Source organism: Danio rerio, chromosome 4 (assembly GCF_049306965.1).
Source record: "Danio rerio strain Tuebingen ecotype United States chromosome 4, GRCz12tu, whole genome shotgun sequence".
NCBI lineage: Eukaryota > Metazoa > Chordata > Actinopteri > Cypriniformes > Danionidae > Danio > Danio rerio.
The window spans coordinates 43,545,217-43,569,202 of NC_133179.1; the positions used below are offsets into that span (position 1 = coordinate 43,545,217).

General features: G+C 40.3%; 1 protein-coding gene and 11 non-coding genes across 12 annotated transcripts in view; 8 read left to right on the forward strand and 4 right to left on the reverse strand.

Moving 5' to 3' along the window:
- The window catches only part of LOC137491225 (uncharacterized), a 482,468-nt gene that overhangs the window by 318,546 nt on the left and 139,936 nt on the right, over positions 1–23,986 (reverse strand). The gene's annotated exons all lie outside the window — the stretch shown is intronic.
- trnak-uuu (transfer RNA lysine (anticodon UUU)) lies at positions 10,652–10,724 on the forward strand. The gene has a single exon. It is a non-coding gene; the product is annotated as a tRNA-Lys (tRNA).
- Positions 10,843–10,924, forward strand: trnas-cga (transfer RNA serine (anticodon CGA)). Its single transcript has one exon. It is a non-coding gene; the product is annotated as a tRNA-Ser (tRNA).
- trnar-ucg (transfer RNA arginine (anticodon UCG)) lies at positions 12,895–12,967 on the reverse strand. Its single transcript has one exon. It is a non-coding gene; the product is annotated as a tRNA-Arg (tRNA).
- On the forward strand, positions 16,362–16,433 carry trnae-uuc (transfer RNA glutamic acid (anticodon UUC)). The gene has a single exon. It is a non-coding gene; the product is annotated as a tRNA-Glu (tRNA).
- On the forward strand, positions 16,522–16,608 carry trnay-gua (transfer RNA tyrosine (anticodon GUA)). Its single transcript is given in 2 exon segments — positions 16,522–16,558; positions 16,573–16,608. It is a non-coding gene; the product is annotated as a tRNA-Tyr (tRNA).
- On the reverse strand, positions 16,694–16,765 carry trnae-cuc (transfer RNA glutamic acid (anticodon CUC)). Its single transcript has one exon. It is a non-coding gene; the product is annotated as a tRNA-Glu (tRNA).
- trnar-acg (transfer RNA arginine (anticodon ACG)) lies at positions 17,063–17,135 on the forward strand. The gene has a single exon. It is a non-coding gene; the product is annotated as a tRNA-Arg (tRNA).
- trnae-uuc (transfer RNA glutamic acid (anticodon UUC)) lies at positions 18,621–18,692 on the forward strand. The gene has a single exon. It is a non-coding gene; the product is annotated as a tRNA-Glu (tRNA).
- Positions 18,781–18,867, forward strand: trnay-gua (transfer RNA tyrosine (anticodon GUA)). Its single transcript is given in 2 exon segments — positions 18,781–18,817; positions 18,832–18,867. It is a non-coding gene; the product is annotated as a tRNA-Tyr (tRNA).
- On the reverse strand, positions 18,953–19,024 carry trnae-cuc (transfer RNA glutamic acid (anticodon CUC)). Its single transcript has one exon. It is a non-coding gene; the product is annotated as a tRNA-Glu (tRNA).
- Positions 19,322–19,394, forward strand: trnar-acg (transfer RNA arginine (anticodon ACG)). Its single transcript has one exon. It is a non-coding gene; the product is annotated as a tRNA-Arg (tRNA).

A 23,986-nucleotide genomic window follows, 5' to 3' on the forward strand; every position in this document is an offset into this window, starting at 1 on the left:
CTAAACCAATAACTATCTTGAGGGACACCGGTTCAGTTCAGTCTTTGATGCTTCGAAGCACTCTAAATTTGTTATCCGATTCTTATACTGGTTCTGATGTCATACTAAGGGGGGTGGGTTCAGGCTGTGTTACAGTTCCCCTGCACATGATATATTTGCAAACTGAATTAGTGACAGGAAATGTTTGTGTTGGAGTGTGTTCTGATCTTCCAGTAGAGGGAGTTCAGTTTATTCTGGGCAATGATCTGGCAGGTGGGAAAGTTTTCCCTGTTCCTATTGTGGTTGATACCCCAGTCATTAATGATATGTCAGATGTATCTATTCAATTCCCAAATGCATTTCCTACATGTGTAGTGACGCGGGCTCAAGCTCGTAATGAAGTGAAGGAGATGAATTTTTCTGATAGTTTCATGCAGATGTCTAGTGAAGATACATCTGAAGATACATGTCTTGACAGTAAGCAAATTACAAATCTGGCTGAAATACTGGGTGGTACTGACGTTCACTTAAAAGTTGGGCGTGCGCAGTTAATAGACGCGCAAAGAAATGATCCTTCACTGCGAGAGTGCATTTCTGCAGCAGATAAGGGCACTGTTGTTAATGGCAAAGTTCAATACATCTGGGAGGATGATTTGCTAATACGTAAGTGGGAGGAAGATGATTGTGTTCATCAAATTGTTGTGCCTGTGGGTTATCGTTCGCAAATTCTAGCGCTTGCACATGACCATGTTTTTTCTGGCCATTTAGGAGTTAGAAAAACCTACGACCGAATATTGCGATATTTCTTTTGGCCAGGACTTAAATCGGATGTGTCTGCATATTGTCGTTCATGTCAATTATGCCAGTTAGCGGGCAAACCAGATCAGGTTATACCTCCTGCACCCCTGCATCCAATTCCAATCACAAGTGAACCGTTTGAGCGTATATTGATTGATTGTGTTGGCCCATTGCCAAAATCTAAAGCTGGTCATCAATATATATTAACAATAATGTGTGCAGCTACGAGGTATCCGGAAGCAGTTCCGATGCGCAATATTAAAGCCAAAGCAGTCGTCAGAGAACTGATTAAATTTTGTTCCACTTTCGGTTTGCCGAAAGTTATCCAAACAGATCAAGGCTCTAATTTCACGTCGACTTTATTCTCGCAAGTGTTGCGTGAATTAACTGTTAAAGATCAGCTGTCGAGTGCTTACCATCCTGAGTCTCAAGGCGTACTAGAACGTTTCCATCAAACGTTAAAATCTATGCTGCGCACATTTTGCGTGGAAACTGGATGAGACTGGGATGATGGTTTACCGATGATGATGTATGCAGTACGAGAAACCGTTCAGGAGTCTTTGGGTTTCAGCCCGGCTGAGTTAGTATTTGCACACAAAATCCGTGGCCCCTTAAAACTGCTCCAAGAACAGCTACTAAGTGTCAATCCTCACCCTGTGTCTGTTTTAGACTATGTAAATAAAATGCGTGAACGTTTACATCGTGTGTGTGAAATAGCACGAAAAAATTTGGCTGTGAAACAAGACAAAATGAAGAAACGTTTTGACAGACATAGTACTAACCGGAGTTTTCAGGTGGGCGACTCCGTGCTGGTATTACTGCCTGTCCCTGGGTCTGCTCTACAAGCACGGTTTTCTGGCCCATATCCAGTGGAACGAAAACTGAGTGACACCAATTACGTTATTCGTACCACGGATCGTAGGAAGAAAACTCGTGTTTGCTACATTAACATGCTTAAAGCATATGTAGGCAGATCCAGTGATGCTAAAAATAATTCTGTTGTCCCAGTTGCGCTTGTGTCTAGTGTTGAGTCTGAATTGGATGGATGGGTTGTTCGTGAGGAAATGGCAGTACCACCCAGACTTTCAAATTCAGAAATATTAAAAGGGTTAGATGAGCATTTATCTTACCTTGATAATTCCCATCGAAAAGCTCTTGTACAGTTGTTAACCCAGTTTTCATCTCTCTTCTCTGACACCCTCACTCAAACCAACGTGTTGTTTCACGATATTGAAATTGTGAATTCTTCTCCCATTAAACAGCATCCATATCGGGTTAATCCATGGTAGAGAGAGGAGATGAAAAAAGAGGTGGAGTACCTGTTGCAGAATGGCCTTGCAGTACCAAGTTCAAGCCCGTGGAGCTCGCCCTGTCTTTTGGTGCCAAAGACAGACGGCACATTCAGGTTTCGCACAGACTATCGCAAACTGAACAGTGTTACGAAACCAGATTCTTTTCCTCTTCCCAAGATAGAAGATTGCATTGATCGTGTGGGTGCTGCAACCTATGTCACTAAACTAGATTTATTGAAGGGCTATTGGCAAGTGCCGCTTAGTGCACGTGCCTCTGACGTCTCTGCATTTGTGACACCGGACAACTTCCTGCAATATACAGTCATGGCTTTCGGGATGCGAAACGCTCCAGCCACCTTCCAACGTCTCATGCAGAGAATATTGTCTGGTGTGACAAATTGCGAGGCTTATTTGGATGACGTAGTCGTTTATTCAAATTCATGGCCTAGTCACATTAACACCTTGCGTGAAGTGTTTTCACGGCTTGCCAAAGCTTCTTTAACAGTAAATCTAGCTAAGTGCGAATTTGGTAAGGCAGTGATTACTTACCTTGGCAAGCAGGTGGGTCAGGGGCAAGTGCGCCCTGTTAACGCTAAAGTTGAAGCGATTAGGGGATGTCCTGTGCCTAAAACGAAGCGCGAGTTGCAGCGTTTTTTAGGGATGATCGGGTACTATAGGGCTTTCTGCAAGAATTTCTCCACCATAGTATCCCCGTTGACTGATCTGTTGAGCACAAATAGAGAGTTTAAGTGGAACTCTGAGTGTGATCATGCTTTTGGTGCAGCTAAAGATCTCCTGTGTAGTGCGCCTGTACTTTCAGCACCTGGTTTTACGCGTCCTTTTCAACTTGAAATTGATGCAAGTGGAGTAGGTTGTGGAGCTGTTTTGACTCAGGAGAGTAAACTTGGCATTAACCATCCGATATGCTATTTCTCCAGGAAGTTTTCCAGAGCTCAGAGACAGTACAGCACTATTGAAAAGGAGGCACTGGCATTACTTCTGGCGTTGCAGCATTTCGAGGTGTATGTTGGAGGTAGTTCTGATCCTGTGATGGTGTACACTGACCATAATCCCCTTGTTTTTCTCACGCGGATGTATAACTCCAATCAGAGGTTAATGAGGTGGGCACTTGTAGTTCAAGAATTTAATCTTGAGATACGTCATAAAAAAGGATACGAAAACATTGTTGCAGATGCTCTTTCAGGTGCTTATTCAGTTTAGTGATATCGTCAAAATTAATTTGACTCTTGTGGATGGGGTGTTACGTAAGAGCGTATTGGGTTGTTTCTGTGCTGCTGTGTGTGTCTCTCTTTTTCCCTCTCTCGTCCTGTCCCGTTCCTGTTTCCAGGTTACCCCGCCCTAATTGGACGTGCTGCGTGCGTCCAGCTGCAGGCCCGCAGAACCACACATGTTTTAGGCACACACAATCTAGGACACACAATCTAGGCAAACGATATATGGTTACGACGGATGTTAAAGTTATAACGTCTATTTGGACATCGTCATCGATATATTTTGATATATATGGTTAATAAATATTGTACACAATAAACAATAGTGTTTACTTTACTTTATTTCACAAATATTGCGATTGAGACAGCCGAATGGGGAGCATTGTTTCCGATCACCATTCAATATAATAGAGTGAACAGTTTTTAATCAGTCATTATAGCTGATCAGTCATTATTATCTGACAATAATATGGCAGATACTCGTTTGCTGGCCTTGCTAAATGATCTCATTTGGACAGGTTTAATTTATATAATGGATTAATTTATGATGAAGGAAATAATAGCAAGTTAATATAGGCAATAATACATTATATGTAATAAAAATCTTTTTACATGTAACAAATGTATAACACTATATTAATATTTTACTCAAGCGATTTAATAGTGTTTATAAACTAATATATTAGCTTAATTTTCTAATAACCTTTTAATTAATGATTTCCCACATTTAAAACTGTAGTAATTTAATACTACAGTAATAGGAAACAAATAGGGACAAATTAACTATTAATAAAAAATCATAAGTGTGTGTGTGTGTATATATATATATATATATATATATATATATATACACACACACACACATACACACATGTATATACATTTATATACATATACATACATATATATATTTATATATATATATATATATATATATATATATATATATATATATATATATATAACACCTTTAACAGTGACAGTTTAGTAAAATATAGTAGTTTATATAAAAACTTTTAATTATAATCAGTTAAGATAATCAGTTTATAACTATATATATATATATATATATATATATATATATATATATATATATATATATATATATATATATAGTTTAAATGGTTAACTATAGTAGGCTAATTTATTTTAAAGTGACATATTATTGTTTGCTTTTTATACCAAGTATAATAATATTAAGAGCTTGAATTAGTTTATTACACTTAATCCAACAATTAAACGGTCTATTATGTTTTCTTTGTGTATATGGACACATGAATAAAGTCATAAGTTTCTTTAACCAATTATTTTTATTACCATAATTTAAGTTCAAAAACTGCAGAGATGTTAAAATGATCGTTACGATATAATAATAATAATGACTGAAATGGGAAACCATATTTGTGAAATTCAATAGATGGCGATAATGCTAAAGAGTTAGTAACTGGTTTGCCTAGATTGTGTGTCCTAGATTGTGTGTGCCTCAAACGTGTGTGGTTCTGCGGGCCTGCAGCTGGATATATCTCGTGCGCTGTGGTTGGTGCTGGGAGAAGTCAGCATCTTTTGAAAAGGAACCGACGGAGTCAGATCGCTGGGGGGAGAGACGGAGAGTTTTTCTAAGTTTTTCTTTGTGTGGAAAACATATCAATAGTGCTCCTGGTTGTTTATAAATTGTGAACATTAAGGGGTTCTCTCCCTTTTTCCTCTCCCCTCCAATTTTTTTTTGTGATTGTCAAATACCGTTTGATAAAGCTGTGAGCTGAGCGCCGTAGGGGCTGAGTGCCATTTACTTTGACACTGATTTTCTCCTGTTTTTTCGTTTAGTTAAGGAGTAAGGGTAGTATTTGTAATTTATTTTCTTCATTTACTTTTGATTCAGTAGGTAAGTTATCTTCGGGGTGGAGTTAGTAAATGTTTTGTTTGTTATTTTGGCCTTGCTCAGCCCTGAAGCTTTTTGTTTGCACTCATTTATTTGTTTATTGTAAATACAAACCTTTTCCACCTTCTCACAATAAAAGAACCTTAAAGGTCATTTAAAAATCAAACCTGCTAACTGTTTATTTATTTTCTCTATAATTTTTATGTTCGACTTCAGCCCTAGACATTTTTGAGGTCGTAACAATGTCAAGGTTTACAACATCCTTCAATATATAGTATATATAGTTTTTACCCATCGGATTCAGTGACCTAAAGATCAGATCAACTGTATCTAAACATGAGTAAGTCTGGTCAATATTGCTTTATAAAAGAGGAAGGTAATGGACTGACACATAACCTTTATCCCTTTGTTAAATATTATAATCAGTCAGCATATGAGGTAGCCTAACATATTTCAATGGCAATGAATTTTATTTCCATTGAACAGCAGGCTATATACAAATAAAACATCTCAATAAATTAGAATATCAGCGAAAAGTTGATTAACCACCATTTGAAAAAAGTTGATTTCACCATTTCAATATCATTCATCTATTGAATAAACACTTGAAATATATCAATCGGTGTGTAATAAATCTATATAATTTAGGAGTTTCACATTTTTAAAACAAAAAACATAGCATACGTTAATGCTTTTATTAAGTATCTGTACTGTATATGACATGGACCTGCTGGTTAGTTTCTGCAGTGGTTTACATCTGTCAAATTGTAGTAGACTTTTCCAAAAAATTAAATAAATAATTTCCTACTTAATAATATTAATAATAATATATAATAATCGTCGTCATCATTAACATTATTAATATCATTATTAAAGTATGATTTTTTTCATTTCCTAATAAAATTAAATTTCATTTCTTAATAGGTTCATGAAAGAACTTTAATAGAGTTATGATATTTTATTGTTGTTGTCTCCAGGCGGCTGTTCCAGAAAGCAGGTTATGTGACATACCCGGGTAAGTTTGAGAGTAAGTAGGTAGATAACCTCAGCTTTGGTTCCAAAATCGGAGGTAACATCTGGGTATGTTAAGTAGCCATAGCAACTTACTCTCTAAAGATAACCTGCTCCGGAGCAGGTGATATTCAGAGAGTAAGTTGCTATGTTCCAGAGTTTGTCTGTTTCAGAGAGTTTACTGAGCATTGCGTGCTCTTTTGATGAGAATATTTATGGATGTGGACGCACAGATACAAGTTTTTTCATTGTGAGGGTTATAAGTGCATAGTTTTTTTTCATAACCAAATTTATAATGTTAATGTATTTAACAAACCTTTTTAAAATCAAATGTCACAAACCGCGGGTCTGCGCTTACCATAAAAAACATTCAGTGCAACTATTTGTATTCGCGTCAGGGCATTTTAGGCAACTGTACAATGTGGCAGCATGAGCACCTGTACAGTATGCCTGGCACTGAACTGTTTTTTACACTTTTGTACAGTTACTTGGTCCTAAATCGCTGCGTATCATTACACAGTTGATTCTGAGCACGGCAATAGTGTAGTGGACAGTGTGTTGTTAATGAACCACGGAGCTCACAGCGGAGCGAGTTCAAATCTAGTAGGAAAATATACCTATAATTTAAGGTGTAGGACGTCGTTCATATGTATACATTCACGCACACACACCTACATTGTTTTATATAATATTTTTTTCAGGGTTTCCAAATGCTATTGTGTGCATTTGCAGCCAATTTTAAAGCTCCATCAGTCACTAAAGGACACTGATAATATGAAATCTGTCCATAGTATAAATGTGCAGGTACAACTTAATTTTCTGTCCTCAATCTTTTGGTGTTTCAACTATTAAACTCATTACTGCTTCATCCTACCAACACATATGGGATGACCCCACCTCATCAGTATATGTTGAGGCTGTATAACACAAATATAGTAAAAAATAAATAAATAAATAAATAAAGCAAATGTTGCTTTACACAATGTTTATTCTTATTATATTTGTATTATACAATAGAATCATTACTGGGCACTACATTGTTACTTGCTGGAGGACAAAAGATCCCCTTTTCTGCCTTATACGATGACATGCTATCTGCAGCCTGACCCAGAGGAAATCTCAGTGACCCAAGCAGACAAAAGAGATGGAAGAGTGCTGAGAAATATAATTTGTCAAAAAACTGTTTAATCAAATATTTTGGTCTGTTCATTTCTTCATTTCCTGAAATAAATTGAATGATTTTTTTACACTGCTTTATACACGCATCTTTCAACGTGTAACATATATATAAATTTCTCACCTTAAGGTGATGCTCATGTGACTTTATTTATATTTGAAGATGGACCTTATACAGCTACTTAAGAATTTAAAGTATATATATATATATATATATATATATATATATATATATATATATATATATATATATATATATATATATATATATATATTAGGGATGTGTGGAGAAGCTGGTATTTGTATTTGTATTTGTTAAGGGGGAAAAGTATTTGTATTTGTATTCGAGTAAAATTCAAAATGGCGCAAAAATATATATTTTTTTCTATTACACTTCTAATTTACGTTATAGTGAAAGTATTGTTTAATTATACCCATTATATAAATTATAGATATGCAATATTGGTTGTTGTTTTTGAACATATGACAAGAAATGTCATTGAAAAGAAAATAACATAGAAGCCATTATCTCACCCATGGTTAAACCAACAACTAATAAAATACCATTGTAAATATTATGAACCCCACCACCACCGTTCTTGTTGAAGGACACTGAATAGACAGAATAAAAACAAATAATATTTTTAAAAAAACTGTTCTTCTTCTGAAAGAACTTTGTTCCAATGCACAGAATTCCAAAAACTAAAATTAGCTAAATAAATCTAAATAAAACCCTGCCTGGGAGATCTGGCAGAACAAAAGTATTCTATATAATACTAAAAGATACAGCCCTGCTATTGTCATCTGGCAGAATGTGGCTGTGTTGATGGTTTGGTGCTTGTGGAGGATTTAGCAGAACATAGCTGTGCTGATTGAGGGGATTGATGCTTGTGGGGGATTCACAGACAGTATCAGGAGAGGATGCTTTTAGTGCATGTGATAATACATTACATAGAAGGTTGCGCGGTGGCACAGTGAGTAGCACTGTCGCCTCACAGCAAGAAGGTTGCTGGTTCGAGCCTCGACTGGGTTCTCCCCATGTTGGCGTGGGTTTCCTCCGGGTGCTCCGGTTTCCCCCACAGTCCAAACACATGCAATATAGGTGAATTGGGTAAGCTAAATTGTCCCTATTGTATGTGTGCGAAAGAGAGTGTATGGATGTTTCCTAGTGCTGGGTAGCAGCTGGAAGGGCAGCCACTGCGTAAAACATATGCTGGATAAATTGGTGGTTCATTCCACCGTGGCAAACCCAGATTAATAAAGGGACTAAGCCGAAAAGAAAATGAATGATTATGCATAGAAGATGTTGACAGATGTTTAATATCTCTGCCTCTGCTGATTTCACTTTTGCACACATTATACAGTATCACTTTGTTTTATCTGCAGCACCACTGACTGTAAAATGCTTCCACAAAGAACATGAAGTTTTATTTTTTTTACTGGTGGAGGACTAAGAAATGGCTCAGCAGCAGTCTCACTCTTTTTCATGGTGCCCAAATGTATTTGAGGAGTTTCAAGTTAATAAAAAGTGACGGGAAGCTATGCTAAGGTTAACTAGCCTATAGCATATATCTTGCTGTCTGCAAAAGACAGTTATTTAGACGTAAGTTACCATATAACTCCCATAAGTGCATACTATTCGACACAACAGCAAAAGCATCGTTTAAACCTTTATAAAAGAACGTTAACGTTACTCTGTCAACAGTCTATTGTCTAAATTACCGCGCTAACAGAGCTAAAGTTGCGTAAACAGAGCACCCGATTGCAAACTTCAAAAATGCAGCGTAATGGAAAATCCCGAACAAACTCCGCTACAAGTTTATAAACTGCATCTGGAATCCAATTAAGGTACAAAATAGTGATGCAGAGAAGCATTTTTTTTCGCTCAGCCGAGCCTTCTCCGTCTGCTGCTGTGGAGAAGCGTGTGCCAGAGACCTTTTACCTCCACCCCGCCCTCTCTCTCTCTCTCTCTCTCTCTCTCGCTCTCACTCACGCACTGTGGTCTCAGGAGGAAACGCAGCTTTTTGATGTAATGTTTTTCTTGCTCCCGAATACAAATAATTTTTCAAGTATTTGTTCAAAATAAGTATTCGTAAAAACACGCTATTCGTGCCTTTCCGAATACCGTATTCGGGTTCGGCTCCACCCTTACTATATATATATATATATATATATATATATATATATATATATATATATATATATATATATATATTGTGATCCAAGAGCAATAGTCAAATATGGAAAAGTGCAGACAAATTCTTACACTGCTTGTTAGTTGAAACAGAAGGAACTTCGTCTGCATGCAAAATAAAAAGCATAAAAAGAACCTAAAGCTACCTGACAACAATCACTTACAACAGTGTGTGTTTCAGAGTGTGTGGTTTAAGTCAAAAACTTAGCAGTTAGACAAAAAAAAAAGCAGTTAGACAGGCCTCTTTCTATTAGCTGCATGACAGAAAGAATATTCTAGAGTGTTAAATAAAGAGCTCCAGTAATTAAATATTACCTTTTAGGAGAATGTTTCTGTGTTTAATGACTTTGGACAGAATTCTAGCTCCAGAAAGATTACAATTTCTATAAGCCTTATTAGTCAATACACATATTGTGGCCTTAAGAAATTAATGGCAAGAAAAATAAATGCATGAATGGTTACACAACATACTCAAAAGGATGTTAAAGAGAAGTTTAATTGTTCATTACAATGAATAAAATGGAGGGTGCCACGTGTAATTTAATGAACTAACAAACTTTCTTATTATTTATTTTTTCTTTTCTTATCTTTTTCTTATTCTATATTTCTTTCTTTCGTTGAAGCAAATGTGTAATCTCTGTGATTAAAACCTCCAGCTTCGCCTCTGCGTTGCCTTTTTTCTCACCGTGACTTTCTATGGTGACTCGTGAATTCGGCGATCTACTGAAAATGCCTTCAGGTGTGTGCCGTGCACGTGCATTAACCCGCGGTTATCTTCAGGAGGTTGATTTAACTAACTCTTATCACCTGTTTTGGAACCAACATACTCGCGGTAAGCAGGTTTTGGGTAAATCAACCGAGAGTTCAGGGTTTAGCAGATGGTATGTTTACCCAGCTTTCTGGAATACCCCCCTGATGTCTACACCTACAACAACCATTAATCCAAACCTCACAGTAAACTGTTGTGTTTTAGCAACATCTACACCACCCATAAACCTAAACCCCACCTCAAGGTAAACTTTTGTGTGCCGTAAAGGTCTGCGCCCACCACAACCCTACACTTTGCCTGCTTGTAAAGCCAAGCCATGGAGCCTGGATAGCTCAGTCGGTAGAGCATCACGCTTTTAATGTGAGGGTCCAGGGTTCAAGTCCCTGTTTGGGCGTGTAAGGCTCTTTTTGTGGAGCCACAGCTTATGCCGTTGAGCTGTCGCTTGCTGAAAGATTTATCTGCATGCACAACAAGTGTATTAGACATGAGGACATGGCAGTCCAAGAAGTCTTGTAGTCGTGGCCGAGTGGTTAAGGTGATAGACTTGAAATCCATTGGGGTCTCCTCGCGCAGGTTTGAACCCTGCCGACTACGTCCAGGCAGTGCGCAGGATTTAGTTTGTGACATTCCATGATTGTTTGCAACTCCATTGTTTCTTGGGAAAAGGGTTGTGCTGGAAGGGAAAAGCACCAAAAATAAAATGGCAGCGCATGCTATTCAATTTTTAAAGACATATGACAGAGAGTGAAGGGCCAGTGGCTTTCTCGTAGCTCGTCGTGATCGTATAGTGGTTAGTACTCTGCGTTGTGGCCGCAGCAACTCCGGGTCACGGCAGGTTTTTCAAGGTGACATTGGCATTGCACTCTGTGTTGCCATCCGTAATCTCCAACCTCCTTTTAGTGCAGGCTGTGCTAATGGCACGTCCTGAATGTTTACGTTTCCTAAAGTGTGGAAGACTAGGGATATGATATAAGAGAAATAGGATCTTTGATGCCAGCATGCTGTGTAGATAAGTACTGATCAAGTCACGCTTCTAAGGCATGGAAGGAATCTTTTCAATTGTTAAGTGTCCATTCATTTCCACAACAACAGAAATACCTTCTGCAGTTGTCATTGATCTATTTAATGTCTCCTACATGACATGAGGCCAAACTATTGTGTTGTGTTGAGACTTTTAATCTGAGGGTCCAGGGTTCAAGTCCCTGCTCAGGCGTGTAAAACTCTTTTTGTGGAGCCACAGCTTATGCCGTTTCATCTGGATGCACAACACGTATACTAGGCATGAGGACATGGCAGTACCCTCACTGCACACCATCAATATGTAGCATGCACTGCACTTTAACCAATCCATACTTGAAGCAACACTGCCTACAACTATATGGACACCTATTCATTGTACACATCGCTGTCAATTTCACATTGTTGTTGTATTTGCACTGTCTTTATTTTGCACTGTATTACTCTGTATTTTGTGCTGTCTGGAGCCAGCACCTAAGCTTTTTACTCATCATAGCACACGTGCTGCTGATGATGTGACAATAAAAGAGAGTTGATTTGAAAGAAAGTAGCGGCAATGATTCTGTTGTTAGATTTGTTTATGGATCGTTGTAATAAGGATGACAATGAAGGAAGTTAATGACACGCAAACACATCTCCAGGAGGTTTTTACAGCTACTGTGTTTCATCCAACAAACATTGCTCCCAATTTGAAGTAAGACCTTCAAAGACAACCCAGATGGGACTTGAACCCACAACGCCCAATTTCAGAGGCTGATGCCCTATCCTTTAGGCCATTGGGCCATGTTACCAAGTTTTTGTCATGTAGCTCTTGTATGCCCTCAACAAGATGCCAACGCATGGAAAACTGCACTTTGGGATCTCGATGCCAGTTCGCATTCTATCAAATAAGATGTTTGCAACTAATGGACAAACATTTTCTTTGTGTAATCATCCACATTCGTGTTTCATTGGTCCTGGGGTGTGGTTTGAGACTGGTCTTGAGTTTCAAATTCCAGACGAGGCCACTCTCATTAACATGAAATCACAACCTTTCTGCAGCTATTTTCTTGTTTGCATTTCATCATCATCCACCTAACATGAGACCATTATTTGAAAGCCACCGGGTGCTTGAAGTCAAGATCTCCCTCCCTCTCTCTAGCGAACTATTGACCTTAGATCATCACGCATAAGCTTTGAGGAGACATGTCAGGATTTTTTCCATACAATTTATATGTAACCCAACAAACACAACCCAAATGGCACTTAAACCCACAATCCCTAGCTTTGAAGGCTGATTCCTTATCCATTAGGCCACTGGGCCAATACTAGCGTTTGCCATATCTGTTGTATGGCTCAGGAAGTTCTTATAACTCAGGAAACAGCACTTTAGGATTCCTATACCATATTGCATTCAGACGATCTGGTGTGTACACCTAATGACAAAACAGATTCTCTAAAGAGTTTTCCATTGTCATGTCTTTTTGACCTAAGGGTATAAACCTAGCTTTTTGAAGGTCACACTGGATTGTGCTGCATAGCCAACTTAATAAGATCTGCATCAAAGACAACCCAGGTGGGACATGAACCCACAATCCCCAGCTTCGAAGGCTGGTGCCTTATCCATTAGGCCACTGGGCCGTTATTACTGCCTGTGAACTGTAATACGCATCCAGGGAGTTGCTGACACACATAACAAAAAACAACATGAACAAAAAGTAGATTGGACCGGTTTCACAGAATTTTTTGTGGCACTGCCAAACAGACAAAAAAGAAGCATCTTATAGGATTTCTTTGAAGGAATTCAATTAGAATTTTGATCATATTTTGGAACCATTGCTATAGGATTGTTTTATAGTACAATACATAAAAATCCTTTTGGATAATTTCTACAGTATTTCAATGAGATCCAATTTATATCTTAATTAAGATATGCTTTTTTTTAATAAGATATGCTATTTTTATACAATAGTTTTGAATGTATTATGCTGTTTGCTAAAGCTCACCTTCATGTACTTGAGTGTACAGTATTACTGCACAAATTTCCAAAGAAACATGTCTATACCAAAAACATATACAATGTCGCTAGACCAAACTGTGGGTTGGCCCACTCGAAACAGAAGTTCACTTTGGGCCCATAGCAAGTCCACACAAAGTGGAGTGTATATAGCCACAATGGGCGAAGTATAGGTATACTATCTGAGTCAGAAGTAAGTCCTATGAGCATGCTCTGTGGGCATTTAGTAATTAACAAAATAGTTAGGTCCCACTAATACTAAGTTGAGTCCAGGCACAAAATGTGCCTATAAGGTCCCAGTAAAGCACTTTTATACAGGGCCATTGTGGCTTTAACACAAAACAAAACTAGTTCACTTCTACTATGTAGCAAAATAGCACAATATCACTTCAACAGCATAATTACATATTTTGAAAGAATAAACTAAAATCTGTAATAAATGAAACATCTAAAAATATAAAGACAACATGGACTATTTTTCAAAGGTTTGGGACAAAACTGCTTTAGTTTATAAAAATGCAGATATAAAAGTAACCTTGTAAATAATTATTCCTTTTTAATATGTTAGCTTTTCCAGTTGAATATGTTAAAATATAATTTATTCCAATGATGTTAAAGCTGCATTTGAGGCATTTGTGTCCTACATAAAATAATTTGAGACAAAACAACAAAACATATAAAAATATACTTAGTTAAAAGAAAAACAAAGTAAGATTTTCATGTGTGTATTTGTACCTTAAAGGGTCACGAAACTCCAAAACACATTTTTGAGCTGTTGACAGTCATATATGTGTCCCACACTGCTAAAAACACTATTAGGACACAAATATTTCACTAAAAAGTGTAAATTGGTTGTTTTTGCGTTATTTCAAGCAAATTTGTACTTCCGGTTTGAAACTAAATTTTGAAGCTGCGTCTTAACCATGAGATAATAGTGTGTATTCCAGCGTGCAGACTTGATGTCTGTGCCAGAGTGTGTCTTATTACGTCTTACAGTGCGGCTCGAAGGACATCTTTTGCATTCAGAGCTGCTTTCGTGAAGAGATCATCGGCAACACTGCTCAAAGTTTATCATAGAGGTGAAAAGGAAGCTCCCTGACCAGGAATTGAACCCAGGGCACAGCGGTAAGAGCACTAAGTCCTAACCACAAGACCACCAGGGAAGGCCTGGCTAAAGGTTGCCCTCTAGCCTAGCTGTGGGCCTCCACCCAGGTGTGCTGCAGCTGCTCTGACAAAAATAACTCTAATGTTTGCAACCTCCTCCTATAGAAGAGAAAGTCTCAGAGCCTGGTTCAAAGTTCTTCTACGGAGGGACTGTCACATGCTCTGTGTAAAAGCATCCTATCGACACCACAACTTGCCATGACAACAAAGCACAGCATGCGTTGAAGGAACTCCATGTTTACCGGGCCATGTGCTCTTTCCAAACAGCATGCTACTGAGCACTCCTTGCACAGTGTGTGCCAGTGGCGCAATGGATAACATGTCTGACAACGGATCAGAAGATTCTAGATTCGACATTTGGCTGGCTCGTTCAGGATTTATTGCATTGCTCTCAGTCAGTGCACTGCAGTTGCAGTTTGCCCCTGCCAGAGTTGTTTGGTTCTACTTTGGAGTGGATCAAGTTTCTGGGGCTGCCAGCACAGAGCCTGTGGGGTGCTCCCCTGGGTTCAAAGTCTGCCCCAACTGCTCTCATGTCTTGGTCCCGTACATCCCTCAGGAATTCCAGAAGAAACCAGTACAGCCACTCTTCTGGGAAGACAGCAGTGACAGCTTGTAGACCAAAATGTTTGCTGTGAGGCTAAGGCGTTCTACTGCAGCACAGATACACATTCGGAAAGCCGACAAGATTCAAAAACAAAGTGACAACCTAAAACAAGATTGCAGTCAAAATGACCACCTCAGACAAGTGTGAGCAATGTTTCGGTCTCTGCTATATGTCTGCAAATATGCCACACAGTGCAGACGCTCATACTACTGAAAAGGAAGTTACCTGACTGAGAAAGGTATAAATAGAAATCGGAGCCTGCTCCAAATGGCCTGGTCAGCTCCAAGCGGGTGAGACTTGAGCTCCAAATGGGCTGTAAAAACCTCCTGGAGTTTTCATTCATTTAATGTCTGGTACAAGACACTGCGCCCAACCAGTTATGTTTGAATGTCAAACCTACCCCAATCCTTAACCCAACCTCACAGTTTCCTGCTGTGTTTTATCAACCTCCCAACCTACCCCAACTCTTAACCCAACCTCACAGTAACAAACCTCCATGTGGGTTTCATTGATTCAATGTCTCATACATGGCACAGAATACAACCTATCGCAGTTTATTAAAATCACACCTACCCCAGCCCTAGGCTCAACCTCACGGTAACCTGCTGTGTTTTATTCAATTTTACTCCTACCCCAACCCTAAACACAACCTCAGAGTAAGCAGTTTATATATATTTTTTTTATTTTTGTGAATGTCTACTACAGCTACATCAATCGCAAACCCAGCCTACGTGCGGCATAAGTGCCTACCACTTAGAGGTCATCCAGGCAACTTGCAGTGTAATCTCCTCCACTTGTAGGTCTCTGAGCTGCAGCAACACCTAAGCGCTCTGACACACAGACACAAAAGAAACCATTGCTTTTAACCTCCTCTTGGAGAGGAGAGAGTCTCCGACCCTGGATCTCAGCTCTTCTTTGGAGGGACTGTCAGGAATCCTGTAAGAGCATCCCATCCACACAACGTCTTGCCATAAAAACAAAGCAGAATGTGTGGTGAAGGAACTCCGGGTTGACAGAGCCTTGTCCTTGCTCCAAGCAATGTGCTAACAAGGTGCTGAACAGAGTGACGGCGGCACAAAGGTTAGCGCTTATGACTACGGATCAGAAGGTTCTCGGTTACGGAAACCAAGAAACTGTGTATGAGAGAGTGCGTAAGTGTATGAGTGGCACTTGTGCAAGCGGAGCAGGGACGTGCCAGCGATCAGAATGAACTGGAGTTTGTGCCAAGACTGGCGTTTCAAAGTGGCAGTTCCCATATGGTCTAGCGGTTAGGATTCCTGGTTTTCACCCAGGCGGCCCGGGTTCGACTCCCGGTATGGGAAGGCTTGAGTGCTTTTGCTTCTGTCCTTTTTGGCCAGCGGTCGGACTGCAGCTACCTTATAGGATGTAGTTGTGAAGCTGCCCCGTATGCCTTCGATAGCTCAGTTGGTAGAGCGGAGGACTGTAGGTGGGATGATGGCAATCCTTAGGTCGCTGGTTCGACTCCGGCTCGAAGGACATCTTTTGCGCTCAGAGCCGCTTTCTTGCCTTCGCCAAGTGAGTTCACCACTGCTCAAAGTTCAGCATGGAGGTGAAAAGGAAGTTCCCTGACCGGGAATCGAACCCGGGCCGCGGCGGTGAGAGCGCCGAATCCTAACCACTAGACCACCAGGGAAGGTCTGGCTGAAGGTTGCCCTCAAGTCTAGCTGTGGGCCTCCACCCAGGTGTGCTGCAGCTGCTCTGACAAAAATAACTCTAACCTTTGCAACCTCCTCCTGGGAAAGAGAAAGTCTCAGAGCCTGGATCACAGTTCTTCTTGGGAGGGACTGTCACATGCTCGGTGTAAGAGCATCCTATCGACACCACAACTTGCCATGACAACAAAGCACAGCATGCGTTGAAGGAACTCCGTGTTCACCGAGCCGTGTCCTCTTTCCAATCAGCATGCTACTGAGCACTGCTGACGCGGACTGGGCCAGTGGCGCAATGGATAACGCGTCTGACTACGGATCAGAAGATTCTAGGTTCGACTCCTGGCTGGCTCGTTCAGGATCTTTTTGCGTTGCTCTCAGTGCAGTGCGGTCGCGGTTTGCCCCTGCCGGAGTTGTTCGGTTCTACTCTGGAGTGAATCGAGTTTCTGGGGCCGCCAGCACAGAGCCTGTGGGGTGCTCTCCTGGGTTCAAAGGCTGCCCCAGCTGCTCTCATGTCTTGGTTCCGTACATCCCTCAGGACTTCCAGAAGAAACCAGTACAGCCACTCTCCTGGGAAGACGGCAGTGACAGCTTGTAGACCAAAATGTTTGCTGTGAGGCTAAGGCGTGCTACTGCAGCACAGATACGCATTCGAAAAGCAGACAATATTCAAAAACAAAGTGCCAGCCTAAAACAAGATTGCAGTCAAAATGACCACCTCAGACAAGTGTGAGCAATGTTTCCGTCTCTGTTATATGTCGGCAAATATGCCACACAGTGCAGACGCTCATACTACTGAAAAGGAAGTTACCTGACTGAGAAAGGTATAAATAGAAATCGGAGCCTGCTCCAAATGGCCTGGTCAGCTCCAAGCGGGTGAGACTTGAGCTCCAAATGGGCTGTTAAAACCTCCTGGAGTTTTCATTCATTTAATGTCTGGTACAAGACACTGCGCCCAACCAGTTATGTTTGAATGTCAAACCTACCCCAATCCTTAACCCAACCTCACAGTTTCCTGCTGTGTTTTATCAACCTCCCAACCTACCCCAACTCTTAACCCAACCTCACAGTAACAAACCTCCATGTGGGTTTCATTGATTCAATGTCTCAAACATGGCACAGAATACAACCTATCGCAGTTTATTAAAATCACACCTACCCCAGCCCTAGGCTCAACCTCACGGTAACCTGCTGTGTTTTATTCATTTTTACTCCTACCCCAACCCTAAACACAACCTCAGAGTAAGCAGTTTATATATATTTTTATTTTTATTTTTGTGAATGTCTACTACAGCTACATCAATCGCAAACCCAGCCTACGTGCGGCATAAGTGCCTACCACTTAGAGGTCATCCAGGCAACTTGCAGTGTAATCTCCTCCACTTGTAGGTCTCTGAGCTGCAGCAACACCTAAGCGCTCTGACACACAGACACAAAAGAAACCATTGCTTTTAACCTCCTCTTGGAGAGGAGAGAGTCTCCGACCCTGGATCTCAGCTCTTCTTTGGAGGGACTGTCAGGAATCCTGTAAGAGCATCCCATCCACACAACGTCTTGCCATAAAAACAAAGCAGAATGTGTGGTGAAGGAACTCCGGGTTGACAGAGCCTTGTCCTTGCTCCAAGCAATGTGCTAACAAGGTGCTGAACAGAGTGACGGCGGCACAAAGGTTAGCGCTTATGACTACGGATCAGAAGGTTCTCGGTTACGGAAACCAAGAAACTGTGTATGAGAGAGTGCGTAAGTGTATGAGTGGCACTTGTGCAAGCGGAGCAGGGACGTGCCAGCGATCAGAATGAACTGGAGTTTGTGCCAAGACTGGCGTTTCAAAGTGGCAGTTCCCATATGGTCTAGCGGTTAGGATTCCTGGTTTTCACCCAGGCGGCCCGGGTTCGACTCCCGGTATGGGAAGGCTTGAGTGCTTTTGCTTCTGTCCTTTTTGGCCAGCGGTCGGACTGCAGCTACCTTATAGGATGTGGTTGTGAAGCTGCCCCGTACGCCTTCGATAGCTCAGTTGGTAGAGCGGAGGACTGTAGGTGGGATGATGGCAATCCTTAGGTCGCTGGTTCGACTCCGGCTCGAAGGACATCTTTTGCGCTCAGAGCCGCTTTCTTGCCTTCGCCAAGTGAGTTCACCACTGTTCAAAGTTCAGCATGGAGGTGAAAAGGAAGTTCCCTGACCGGGAATCGAACCCGGGCCGCTGCGGTGAGAGCGCCGAATCCTAACCACTAGACCACCAGGGAAGGTCTGGCTGAAGGTTGCCCTCAAGTCTAGCTGTGGGCCTCCACCCAGGTGTGCTGCAGCTGCTCTGACAAAAATAACTCTAACCTTTGCAACCTCCTCCTGGGGAAGAGAAAGTCTCAGAGCCTGGATCACAGTTCTTCTTGGGAGGGACTGTCACATGCTCGGTGTAAGAGCATCCTATCGACACCACAACTTGCCATGACAACAAAGCACAGCATGCGTTGAAGGAACTCCATGTTCACCGAGCCGTGTCCTCTTTCCAATCAGCATGCTACTGAGCACTGCTGACGCGGACTGGGCCAGTGGCGCAATGGATAACGCGTCTGACTACGGATCAGAAGATTCTAGGTTCGACTCCTGGCTGGCTCGTTCAGGACCATTTTGCGTTGCTCTCAGTGCAGTGCGGTCGCGGTTTGCCCCTGCCGGAGTTGTTCGGTTCTACTCTGGAGTGAATCGAGTTTCTGGGGCCACCAGCACAGAGCCTGTGGGGTGCTCTCCTGGGTTCAAAGGCTGCCCCAACTGCTCTCATGTCTTGGTCCCGTACATCCCTTAGGACTTCCAGAAGAAACCAGTACAGCCACTCTCCTGGGAAGACGGCAGTGACAGCTTGTAGACCAAAATGTTTGCTGTGAGGCTAAGGCGTTCTACTGCAGCACAGATAAGCATTCGAAAAGCAGACAATATTCAAAAACAAAGTGCCAACCTAAAACAAGATTGCAGTCAAAATGACCACCTCAGACAAGTGTGAGCAATGTTTCAGTCTCTGTTATATGTCAGCAAATATGCCACACAGTGCAGACTGGGCCAGTGGCGCATACTGGCACCTGTAAGTCGTGGTTATTCTTGGCTACACCGGCCAATCACGTTCCGAGTTGGAACCAAGATTTTTTTCTAATTCATGGTTACGCTGGCCAATCACGTCCCGAGCTGGAATCAAGATTCACCCTATTCTTGGTTACGGCAGCCAATCATGTTCCGAGTTACAATGAACGCTATGGCCAATCAGAGCCCTTATACCATTCAAGATTTGTACTGTAATAACAGAATTCGTTGCAGATTAATTCGGAAAACAATTGCAAACTAAGTATTTTTATAACAAGTTGGTTTAAATGAATAACCATTACAGTAACATTAATTACTACAACACGATTATTATATGATTGTTATAGATGTTGTATAACATTATTTGGTAAGATTAACTTAGCCAACCAAGCACTCTTTAAAGTTTTACTACAAACATTTTAATGCAGTTATTGTACATTACAACACTTTATATTATTATTTACTACCATAGTTACAATAATGCCCGTGCATTATTCTAACACATCAATGAATCACTCACTTATAATAATTATAAGGCTCATTTCATCAGTCACTGATTATAAACAAATATTATAATAACGCTCACATATGACTACATCACTAATCATAAACTAATCTAATAAATCAATCACAAAGCAAAAAAACAATATGGATCACGCATGAATGCATCACTAATAATAAACCAATAATAGAATAATGCTCACACATTAATTCATCACTAATAATAAAGCGATAATATAAGGGTCACACATTAATGCATCTTCAATAATAAACCAATAATATAATAATGCACACGCATTAATTCATCCCTAATTATAATCCAGTAACAAAGTTAACATTAATAATCTTTAATTTTCTATTTCACAGACATAGATTAAATTTAGTAACAGACTAAAATATAAGTAACTTCAATTAAAAGTAATAGCTTGATATATTGAATATGTTTGAATACAGTTGTGCCTTGTCTACTAAAGAAAGAAAATTGATTGATTTATGTTTAATACAAGCAAGGCGTTGTATTGCTTTATGCTGGAAAAAAGTTAATCGCCCCTCCATTGGATTTTGGTTGAGAAACCTTATAACATGCTTGGCTCTTGAAAAGCTCACATATATAATAAGGAAAAAATCCTCTGAATTTTGTGACATCTGGGAATTGTTTTTGAACTTTGTAAAAAACGGAGATATTGAAGAAGCTTCGGATGTCTGAAGTTGTGGGATGTTAATTGGTGCTTGATTTTATTTTTATTTATTATATTTTTATGTGTATATGTATATGTGTAATTTATTATTTTATTTTTTTGCATTTTTTAATTATTTATTTATTTTTATATTTTTTTCCCTAAGCCTGTCTAGGGTAAGTTTTGGGTTCAATACTCAATAAAGACATGTTATACAAAAGTAATAGTTTGAATGCACTGCTTTTACATGTAATAAAACAGTAGTTTTCAAAATGTAGAAAATATTTTCTTTTTGGAAGTGAAAATGTTGTCTTCAAAAAAATTTACGTTACATGTACATTATTACATTACAAAAGAGATAAAATAAAATTTCACTTATTCACTGTCTCAACTAGGACAAACATTGTTATTAATGATGTAATTATTTTATTGATGGCAGCCTGAATCTGACAGATAGAGGCAACAAAAGTAAAGGAAGCTAACAAAGGAAAGTCATACAGAAAACTGTTCCCAGAGGCAGTACTGGACAAGACCAAAGAAACTTAAATGAGCACCATGGAGATGTGATTAACAGAAAACATCTGCTGGGATTCTTTGAAATCCAGTTTGGTGTATTTTGTGGCCAAACATTCAGGTGGGTGGCTGAAAATGCGAGCTGGAACCGAGGAATCATCAGGGTGAAATGAAAGGCATAGCTGGGTATCATCAGCATAGCAGTGGTAGGAAAATCCATGTTTCTGGATGACTGGTCCTTAAGATGTTTTGTAGATGGAGAAGAGAAGTGGCCCAAGAACAGAGCCTTGAGATACCCCACTGTTTAGATGCTGTAGGTTGGACACCTCTCCCCTCCAAGACATCCTGAATGACCTGTCAGAGAGGCACGATCTGAACCATTGTATAACAGTGCCCGCAATGCCCAGTGACTCAAGCGTAGATACCAGGATCTGGTGGTTTACAGTCTCAAAAGCAGCTGACAAATCCAGCAAGATGAGGACTGATGATTTAGAGTCTGCTTTAGCCAGTCTGAGATCCTCCACGACCGAGAGCAGGGCAGTCTCAGTTGAATGGCCTTTCTTAAAGCCAGATTGCCAGCTTAACTAGACTAAAAGCTTACCTCTTGGAAATGTAGCAAGCTAAGCTAAAAACTCCTTGGCAAAACTAGTGTAGCTACACCCAAGCTAATTTTACAATATTCATATTTAAATCGAAGCAACTTAAATCCAAGTCAATCATATCTTAGTGATCAATAAAACTGTCAATGAAAAGTGATTTAGTTCAGTTATTTACTGTAAATATTATGTTGTACCAAACAGAAACAAATTATGTTATATAACAAAAAAAAACAAAAAAAAAATCCAATAAAACCAGGTGTTACACAAATAAAATACCATAGTTATTTATAGTAAAGGGAAATACTCTGCAATAAGCATTATATTGTATATATTTTTACAACTTTTCATTAATGAATTACACCCTAATCTAATCTCTCTGTCATCTTTTAATCAAGCAAGTTTCTCGTGTCAGCCCAATGATTGTTTGGCTACATCACCAACCAGAGCAAGAGGTGGCAGTAATGCATCAAAAACTTTGTTTTCGACCACCGTAAAACAGGAAGAAGAAGAAAATGTCATTCTTCTAATGTAGAAACTTCTTTGTTATTGATCGGTAAAGCTGTTTCAGTAACCGAAGAGGCCTCCGGTGCACAGAACTGCACAATAGGTGGTTGGCGCTGACAAGCAGTAATACACACGGTGTGTTTGGCAACCCCCCATATGGGAGTCCAGGGCCGTAACATCCACTGTCTCTAACGTTAGCTTAAAAGATTTCCGGCATCAACAGCAGTAGGCGTCGCGGTCATTTCCTGGCACAGGCTTAACCCAAACTCAATTCGGATTCCTTGGCCACAGCGACACTTTCCCATTTTAGCCGACAAACTGGGCTAGTGACTATCTTGTTCTGTACCTCACCTCAAGTAACCATATGATGGGTGCGCACACTTTCGCGATTTCTGCTATGACGTGGAGCTAGAGGTGCACTCAACGTTACGCTGCATTAATTTTAAAATAGCCTACATTAGTAACAGTTCATTTTGTTACGGTCCGAACTTAATCCTAGGAAAGGCAAAAATAAATGCATAAAATTAAGACCTTTGTAACAAAATTCAAGAAGTTATATACCAAATTGAAGGCTTTAAGGCCTTAATTTGAGATTATCAAATTTAAGACTTTTCTTAATGCTTTTAAGACCCCGCTGGTACTTTGGACATGGACCTTCAGCATGCAGTGGGACAGTTTGCTGCTTAGTGTGACATGGCAGGGAAAGAAACAGCACCTCTAAGTCAGAAACCATAATGCTTGAATGGAAAACAGTGGCCACCTCCACTTTGGCAGAGAGTCCTTACCCCAAATGGAGTATCTGATTTTTTTTGCCATGAGGAATGTAATATGAGATTAAAAGATGGATCAGTGCAGTGGCAGCAGTAATAATTCCTTACATTTATATAGCGCTTTTCTGGGCACTCAATGCACAATGGGGGATCTCCTCCACCACTTCACTCCACCTGGATGACACACCAGCTGATTGGTGGAGAGGAGACAGAGATGAAGCCAATTGAATATGGGGATGGTTAGGAGCCCATGATGGGCAGAAGCCTACTCTTTTCGAAGGACATCCTGGGACCACCTAACAACCTTGGTTTAACCTCACTGAGCACTATACTGGGGCATTAGGACCCCTGCTGGCCTCACTAACACCACTTCCAGCAGCAACCTAGCTTTCCCATGTGGTCTCCCATCCAGGTACTGACCCTGCTTAGCTTCAGTGGGCAGCCATGTGAGAGTTGCAGAGAGCTAGCTGCCAGCTGGTAATGGAGTTGATGTGATTGTCTGTTGTGGTGAAGAAGCTGAGACGTAAGGTAATCTAAGTACCTACTGTCACCCATGGTCATGACTGAAAGGACAA